This window comes from Rattus norvegicus, chromosome 9, assembly GCF_021556685.1.
Source record: "Rattus norvegicus strain SHRSP/BbbUtx chromosome 9, alternate assembly SHRSP_T2T, whole genome shotgun sequence".
Classification (NCBI taxonomy): domain Eukaryota; kingdom Metazoa; phylum Chordata; class Mammalia; order Rodentia; family Muridae; genus Rattus; species Rattus norvegicus.
The window spans coordinates 84,502,468-84,511,436 of NC_141542.1; positions in this window are offsets into that span (position 1 = coordinate 84,502,468).

Below are 8,969 nucleotides of genomic sequence, written 5' to 3' on the forward strand. Positions count from 1 at the left end.
CAGGAAATAATCAAACTCAGAGCTGAAATCAACCAAGTAGAAACAAAAAGGACCATAGAAAGAATCAACAGAACCAAAAGTTGGTTCTTTGAGAAAATCAACAAGATAGATAAACCCTTAGCCAGACTAACGAGAGGACACAGAGAGTGCGTCCAAATTAACAAAATCAGAAATGAAAAGGGAGACATAACAACAGATTCAGAGGAAATTCAAAAAATCATCAGATCTTACTATAAAAACCTATATTCAACAAAACTTGAAAATCTTCAGGAAATGGAAAATTTCCTAGACAGATACCAGGTATCGAAGTTAAATCAGGAACAGATAAACCAGTTAAACAACCCCAAAACTCCTAAGGAAATAGAAACAGTCATTAAAGGTCTCCCAACCAAAAAGAGCCCAGGTCCAGACGGGTTTAGTGCAGAATTCTATCAGACCTTCATAGAAGACCTCATACCAATATTATCCAAACTATTCCACAAAACTGAAACAGATGGAGCGCTACCGAATACCTTCTATGAAGCCACAATTACTCTTATGCCTAAACCACACAAAGACCCAAGAAAGAAAGAGAACTTCAGACCAATTTCCCTTATGAATATCGACGCAAAAATACTCAACAAAATTCTGGCAAACCGAATTCAAGAGCCCATCAAAACAATCATTCACCATGATCAAGTAGGCTTCATCCCAGGCATGCAGGGATGTTTTAATATACGGAAAACCATCAACGTGATCCATTATATAAACAAACTGAAAGAACAGAACCACATGATCATTTCATTAGATGCTGAGAAAGCATTTGACAAAATTCAACACCCCTTCATGATAAAAGTCCTGGAAAGAATAGGAATTCAAGGCCCATACCTAAACATAGTAAAAGCCATATACAGCAAACCAGTTGCTAACACTAAACTAAATGGAGAGAAACTTGAAGCAATCCCACTAAAATCAGGGACTAGACAAGGCTGCCCACTCTCTCCCTACTTATTCAATATAGTTCTTGAAGTTCTAGCCAGAGCAATCAGACAACAAAAGGAGATGAAGGGGATACAGATCGGAAAAGAAGAGGTCAAAATATCACTATTTGCAGATGATATGATAGTATATTTAAGTGACCCCAAAAGTTCCACCAGAGAACTACTAAAGCTGATAAACAACTTCAGCAAAGTGGCTGGGTATAAAATTAACTCAAATAAATCAGTTGCCTTCCTCTATACAAAAGAGAAACAAGCCGAGAAAGAAATTAGGGAAACGACACCCTTCATAATAGACCCAAATAATATAAAGTACCTCGGTGTGACTTTAACCAAGCAAGTAAAAGATCTGTACAATAAGAACTTCAAGACACTGAGGAAAGAAATTGAAGAAGACCTCAGAAGATGGAAAGATCTCCCATGCTCATGGATTGGCAGGATTAATATAGTAAAAATGGCCATTTTACCAAAAGCAATCTACAGATTCAATGCAATCCCCATCAAAATACCAATCCAATTCTTCAAAGAGTTAGACAGAACAATTTGCAAATTCATCTGGAATAACAAAAAACCCAGGATAGCTAAAGCTATCCTCAACAATAAAAAGACTTCAGGGGGAATCACTATCCCTGAACTCAAGCAGTATTACAGAGCAATAGTGATAAAAACTGCATGGTATTGGTACAGAGACAGACAGATAGACCAATGGAATAGAATTGAAGACCCAAAAATGAACCCACACACCTATGGTCACTTGATTTTTGACAAAGGAGCCAAAACCATCCAGTGGAAAAAAGATAGCATTTTCAGCAAATGGTGCTGGTTCAACTGGAGGTCAACATGTAGAAGAATGCAGATCGATCCATGCTTATCACCCTGTACAAAGCTTAAGGCCAAGTGGATCAAGGACCTCCACATCAAACCAGACACACTCAAACTAATAGAAGAAAAACTAGGGAAGCATCTGGAACACATGGGCACTGGAAAAAATTTCCTGAACAAAACACCAATGGCTTACGCTCTAAGATCAAGAATCGACAAATGGGATCTCATAAAACTGCAAAGCTTCTGTAAGGCAAAGGACACTGTGGTTAGGACAAAACGGCAACCAACAGATTGGGAAAAGATCTAAAGATCTTTACCAATCCTACAACAGATTGAGGCCTTATATCCAAAATATACAAAGAACTCAAGAAGTTAGACCGCAGGGAAACAAATAACCCTATTAAAAATGGGGTTCAGAGCTAAACAAAGAATTCACAGCTGAGGAATGCCAAATGGCTGAGAAACACCTAAAGAAATGTTCAACATCTTTAGTCATAAGGGAAATGCAAATCAAAACAACCCTGAGATTTCACCTCACGCCAGTGAGAATGGCTAAGATCAAAAACTCAGGTGACAGCAGATGCTGGCGAGGATGTGGAGAAAGAGGAACACTCCTCCATTGTTGGTGGGATTGCAGACTGGTACAACCATTCTGGAAATCAGTCTGGAGGTTCCTCAGAAAATTGGACATTGAACTGCCTGAGGATCCAGCTATACCTATCTTGGGTATATACCCAAAAGATGCCTCAACATATAAAAGAGACACGTGCTCCACTATGTTCATTGCAGCCTTATTTATAATAGCCAGAAACTGGAAAGAACCCAGATGCCCTTCAACAGAGGAATGGATACAGAAAATGTGGTACATCTACACAATGGAATATTACTCAGCTATCAAAAACAACGAGTTTATGAAATTCGTAGGCAAATGGTTGGAACTGGAAAATATCATCCTGGGTGAGCTAACCCAATCACAGAAAGACATACATGGTATGCACTCATTGATAAGTGGCTTTAGCCCAAATGCTTGAATTACCCTAGATGCCTAGAACAAATGAAACTCAAGACGGATGATCAAAATGTGAATGCTTCACTCCTTCTTTAAATGAGGAAAAAGAATACCCTTGGCAGGGAAGGGAGAGGCAAAGATTAAAACAGAGACTGAAGGAACACCCATTCAGAGCCTGCCCCACAGGTGGCCCATACATATACAGCCACCCAATTAGACAAGATGGATGAAGCAAAGAAGTGCAGACCGACAGGAGCCGGATGTAGATCGCTCCTGAGAGACACAGCCAGAATACAGCAAATACAGAGGCGAATGCCAGCAGCAAACCACTGAACTGAGAATAGGTCCCCCGTTGAAGGAATCAGAGAAAGAACTGGAAGAGCTTGAAGGGGCTCGAGACCCCATATGTACAACAATGTCAAGCAACCAGAGCTTCCAGGGACTAAGCCACTACCTAAAGACTATACATGGACTGACCCTGGACTCTGACCCCATTGGTAGCAATGAATATCCTAGTAAGAGCACCAGTGGAAGGGGAAGCCCTGGGTCCTGCTAAGACTGAACCCCCAGTGAACTAGACTATGGGGGGGAGGGCGGCAATGGGGGGAGGGTTGGGAGGGGAACACCCATATGGAAGGGGAGGGGGGAGGGGGATGTTTGCCCGGAAACCGGGAAAGGGAATAACACTCGAAATGTATATAAGAAATACTCAAGTTAAAAAAAAAATTACAGTGTCTCTAAAATTACAAGTACTCTCATTCATCAGGAGGACAATAATGGAAGTTTAAATTCTTCTTCCTCCAATAACTTATCAGTATAATATGATGATATAAAGATACATTATTTATAGAACTTACTTTAAAATAATTCAATAATCATTTAAATAATGTAAATAAGAACTCATTAAGTAATGTAAATATCATGTAAATATTTTTAAAAGTAGCAAGTAAGCTATTTGCCGACACTAAAATTAAAATAGGGTTATAAAATTTTGGTTGTTGATTTAAAACACCCATAGAATCACCAGAATTTTAAGGGAGAGTAGGGGAGTTAAATGTGTATTACTGTCACTTAAACAGACTGTATAGTATAGTAAGCTACTCAAGACAAACTTACCAAGAAGTCCTAGTAAATTATTGGCTGACTTTATGTGTCAAGTTGACACAAGCCAGAACCATCAGAATGGTAGGGGCCTCAGTTGAGATCCAGATGTAAGGCGTTTTCTCAATTAGTGATCTATGGGTGTGGGGGGGGCGCTATTTGTATGTGGTACCATCGCTAGACTGGTTGTCCTCTGTCTTATAAGAAGTTAGGTTGAGTAAGGCAGAAGATTACCTCGATAAGCTGAATCCCTCCATAGCTTCCTCATCAACTCCTACTTGAGTTTCAGCCCTACTTGAGTTCCTGTCCTGTCTTCCTCCAATGATGGATCTGTAAGTCTAAGCAGAATATACCCTTTCCTCCCCAATTTGCTTTTGGTTGTGGTGTTTCATCATTGCAATAGAAATGGAGGAATTAGGGAAAGGACTGAAGGAGCTGGAAGGGTTTGCAACCCCATAGGAAGAATAACAATATCAACCAACAAGACCCCTCCCCCAGAGTTCCCAGGGACAAAGCTATTAACCAAAGAGTATACATTGAGGGAATCCATGGCCCCAGCTACATATGTGGCAGAGGATGGCCTTATCTAACATCAATGGGAGGAGAGGCTGCAGGGGAATGCCAGGGTGGTGAGGTAAGAATAGGTAGGTGGGGACAAACTCTTATAAAAGCAGGGGGAGGGTGGGATGGTATAGGGGATTTGCAGAGGGGAAACTGGGAAAGGGGATAACATTTCTAAATAAATAAAATATTCAATAAAAACAAAGAAAGAAACACTGCCTAAGACAGTAAATATAAATATGTAGGCACCAAAGAGACTCAAAACCTATACAGAAAGCTTAGTACAGATAAAGTCTTTAAAGTCTTCTTCCCTATTTTAACTAGTATTTGAATAACTCTTCTTAGGACTGGGGACATAGTTTAATGGATAAAGCAGTTGTCACACATATGTGAGGCCAATTAATTCAGATCCATAGAACACTTCTATAGCCAGAGGTGGCAACAAACATCCATAGGAAGATGAGAGGCAGAAGAATGGTGAATTGCCAGAAATTCATGAGCCATCTAGCCTACTATGCACTACAGTGAACAATAAAAAAATCCATGATGGAAACAAGAGCTTCTGACTTCCACACATGTGCACCATGGCATGTGTGCATGTGTAGTCATAATAGAGCAATTTTGCAGATGCACTTAAAAATCATTTTTAAAAATGAAGTTTCCTTTACTGCAATGCAATAGTTATTTTTCTGTTGCTGTAATAAAATATCATGACAAAAATGGAATGTGAGTATTTTCAACTTACAATTCCAAAGGGAAATAAGCCCATCTTAGTGGGTCAGATGTGACACCAGAGAAGACAGGGGAGTTGGAAGCTTGCTGTTCACATGTTATCAGCTGGAACCAAGAGACAGAACAACATGGCACTAGGCAGCAAAACCTCAAAACCCACCCCCAAGGCGTACTTTCTGTAGCGAGGCTCTATATCCTAAAGCTTCCATGACCTTCCCAAGCAGTGCTATTAACTGGGTCTAACCTGGGAAGTTGTAAGACTGCATGTGGCTCCAACATTCAAACAAAGCTGCCAGTCTTATGGTTTTGAGACCCTGAAACCCATTCCACTAAGGGATGTCACTTTTCATGGTTATTACCAAATCACTCAAAACAAAGAGCCAAGAGAGTAAACTCCACAGTAGTTTATGAGAGACATTTCTCTCCGATGCCACCATTTCTTTGTATGGTGTCAAAGAAAATAAAATATTAAAGTGAATACCTATGATACATAGGTAGAATCTGTATTTAATTTGTCTCTGAAATATTGGATTTATTATCTGACTAAAGTTTTCACTAGCTATCTGTTTACTTCATAAAGAAGAAACATGGACAGAGTCATAACGGTAAACTACCTTAGTTAATTATAGAAATACTGTGCTCAGGAAATATGCTTTATAAACATGGAAAATATGTAAAATGATAAAAAATTGGGACACCTAAATATTTCTTAGTACTACCCCCAAATAAACCTGAACTTCATAATATTAATAATATATATTACCATAGAAGGAAAAGAGTTTCAGCATCCCCAACCCTGATTAAGGAGCTATGAGTAGTGGTGGCTTCTTGAAGAAAATGGGTAGGTTATATTTAAGGGTATGTTCCCTGGTAGGTCAAGCATGCATGCTCTATTGGGTGAGCCGAGATCTGAGAGAGTACAGACAAAATAAAGTTGAAATGGGTTGGGATTTTGGGGTAGATCTGGGAGGAGTTAGGGATCAAATAATGTTGTATGAAATTCTTCAAAGGTCCAATAAAAAATTTAAAATGTATAACTGATACCTACTATGTTCAATTGAAGAGACAAGAAATATGAAAATAAATGACTCTTGCTTTCATTTAAATATTTTCTTTTACATTTACTTACTTTGCATGCACAGCATATATGCGGATGGTAGAGAAAAACTTTGTGGAATTAGTTTGATTCTTCCACCATGGGAGTCCAAGAATTGAACTCAAGTCAAGGGTCTTGGCAACAAGCAATTTCAGGATTGTGTCATTTATTGATTCATCTTGTATTGATTATTGTTTTAGTTACTAACAAAGTGATAGATTACATTATGATATTTTCATATGCGTAAGCTATTATACTCTGTTCTTACTTACATGTCTCCTTCTCTTCCTTTGCCCAGCCCACCCGTCTTAGTTAAGTTTTTACTGCTGTGAAGAGACACTATGACCAAGCAACTTTCATACGGACAACATTTGATTGGAGCTGGTTGACAGGCTCAGAGGTTTAGTCCATTATCATCAAGGCTGGAGCACGGCAGCATCCAGTCAGCATGGTGCAGGAGGAACTAAGAGCTTTATATCTTCCTCTGAAGGCCTTTGGGAGAAAACTGACTCTAGAAAGTTCAGGAGAAAGGTCTCATTGTTCATCCCCATACTGACACATTTCCTCCAACATGACCACACCTACTCTGTCCTCCTTCCACACAGTCTTTCCTCCTTCTTACACATCACATGTATCCATTATACTTCCTTCACACATATCCCACTCCCTTAATATCTCTTCCTTCCTTCTTTTAGACTCTTCTCTACTTCCATGAATTATATATATGAAACACACACACACACACACACACACATTTACATACACACTTAAAGTCACAGTTAACTTATGAGTAAAAGAAATGAAACATCTCTGTGAATATAGCTTACTTCATTTAACATAAAGACTTCTAGTTGCATTAATTTCTCTGAAAATTGTTTATTTCTTTACAAATGAATGAAATTCCAATGTGTGCATGTACTGAACTTTTTTTTTCATTTGTTGCTGAACACACAGGCTGGTTCTATTCCTTATCTATTGCCTTATATGACAATCAACATGGTATACACATATCTTGGTGGAATACTAACCTATAGTCCTTCAGGTCATTATCCAAAAGTGATATAACTAGGTTTTTTCATACACTACACTACATTAATTACTTCTAATATTGTATAAGAATGACACATATTGGGGGCTGGAGAGATGGCTCAGCGGTTAAGAGCACCAGACTGCTCTTCCAGAGGTTATGAGTTCAATTCCCAGCAACCACATGGTGGCTCACAACCATCTGTAAAGAGATCTGATGCCCTCTTCTGGTGTGTCTGAAGACAGCTACAGTGTGTACTTATATATAATAAATAAATAAAATCTTTAAAAAAAAGAATGACACATTCATCAACATTTATTGTCATCTTTTTCTTGATGATAGTCAATCTAACTGAAATGAGATAGATTCTCAAATCAGTTTTAATTTGTATTTCAGTGATGGTTAAAAATTTGCACACTTTTCAAATATGGATTGGCTGTCCATATTTCTTCTCTTGAGAACTGTCTACCCAATTAATCCATTTACTGAATTACTGAATTTTTAAAAATATTTTTGGGTATGTGTTGTATGTGTCTGCTTTATTTTCATAGTTCTTTGTCTATTTCCATGCTAAAGAAACAATCAGAATAATGAAAAGAAACTAGCCTACAAATTTGGAAAAAATATACTTTGCCAACTATTCATACAGATCTTATCTTAAGGACTGACTTACCTAAAAATAAGTGATTACATAGGTGATTACACATGAAATTATCTTGATTAGTGTTAAAGTTAAATTGGCCATATTAAATGTATTCTCAGTGTCCCTCATAATTTTCTTGTCTTATCTTCGTCACTCAAATTTTATCCCTTATTCCACATCTTACAAATGAAAGGTTGCTACTTAGCGTACTGCCTTTTTCAGCCATCAGTGGATATATACATGTATCCCATCTGTGATGGTGCATATCCCATCTCAGAAGAGCAGGACAGAAAGATTTTAAGGGGAAGTTGAAAAGGACAGGGGAAAAACATCCTCTTCTATAAATGAACAAAAACAATGTACCCATGAAATCAGAACAGCTGTGGATGCCTGTACAAAGGCAAGCACACAATGTTCTACCATGGAGCTAAGAGACACCAACACCAATTGTGAAGTGCTAGTGACAGTTGAAGGCAGATGAGGCAGGAGAATATGTTTTCTTTAAGGATGTGGCCCCTGGTAAGTCACATTTGCTCCACTGGATGGCCAACCACATGTGAAATTATAGGTAGTATAATTTGGATCCTTTGGGTTATGGCCCAAAAACAAAGAGAACATGAAGTAGGGAAATGGAATAAAAAGAATGCAGGAATTTATCTCGGTGAGGGGTATTTCTTTGGGACTCAAATGTACACTGAAGACCAGCTGGGACATCCAGGCTCCCCAACTAAACTATTACTGAATTCTTGGACTTTCTTTTGGAACATCACCAGTGTTGGACTACAACAATGGGTTGAACCACAACCCTTAAGCTACACTAATAAACACCATATCGCTATATATAAATATATACTTTAAGTTTTGTTCCTCTAGAATAATACAAAATTGTCTTGCTTGGAACTGTTAGTGGCACATGAGTAGTAAAAGAAACTAAAGTAGAATATGGTTGAAAAGACAAATTATTAAATATGGACTTATTTAGGGATTTACTTAAAGCA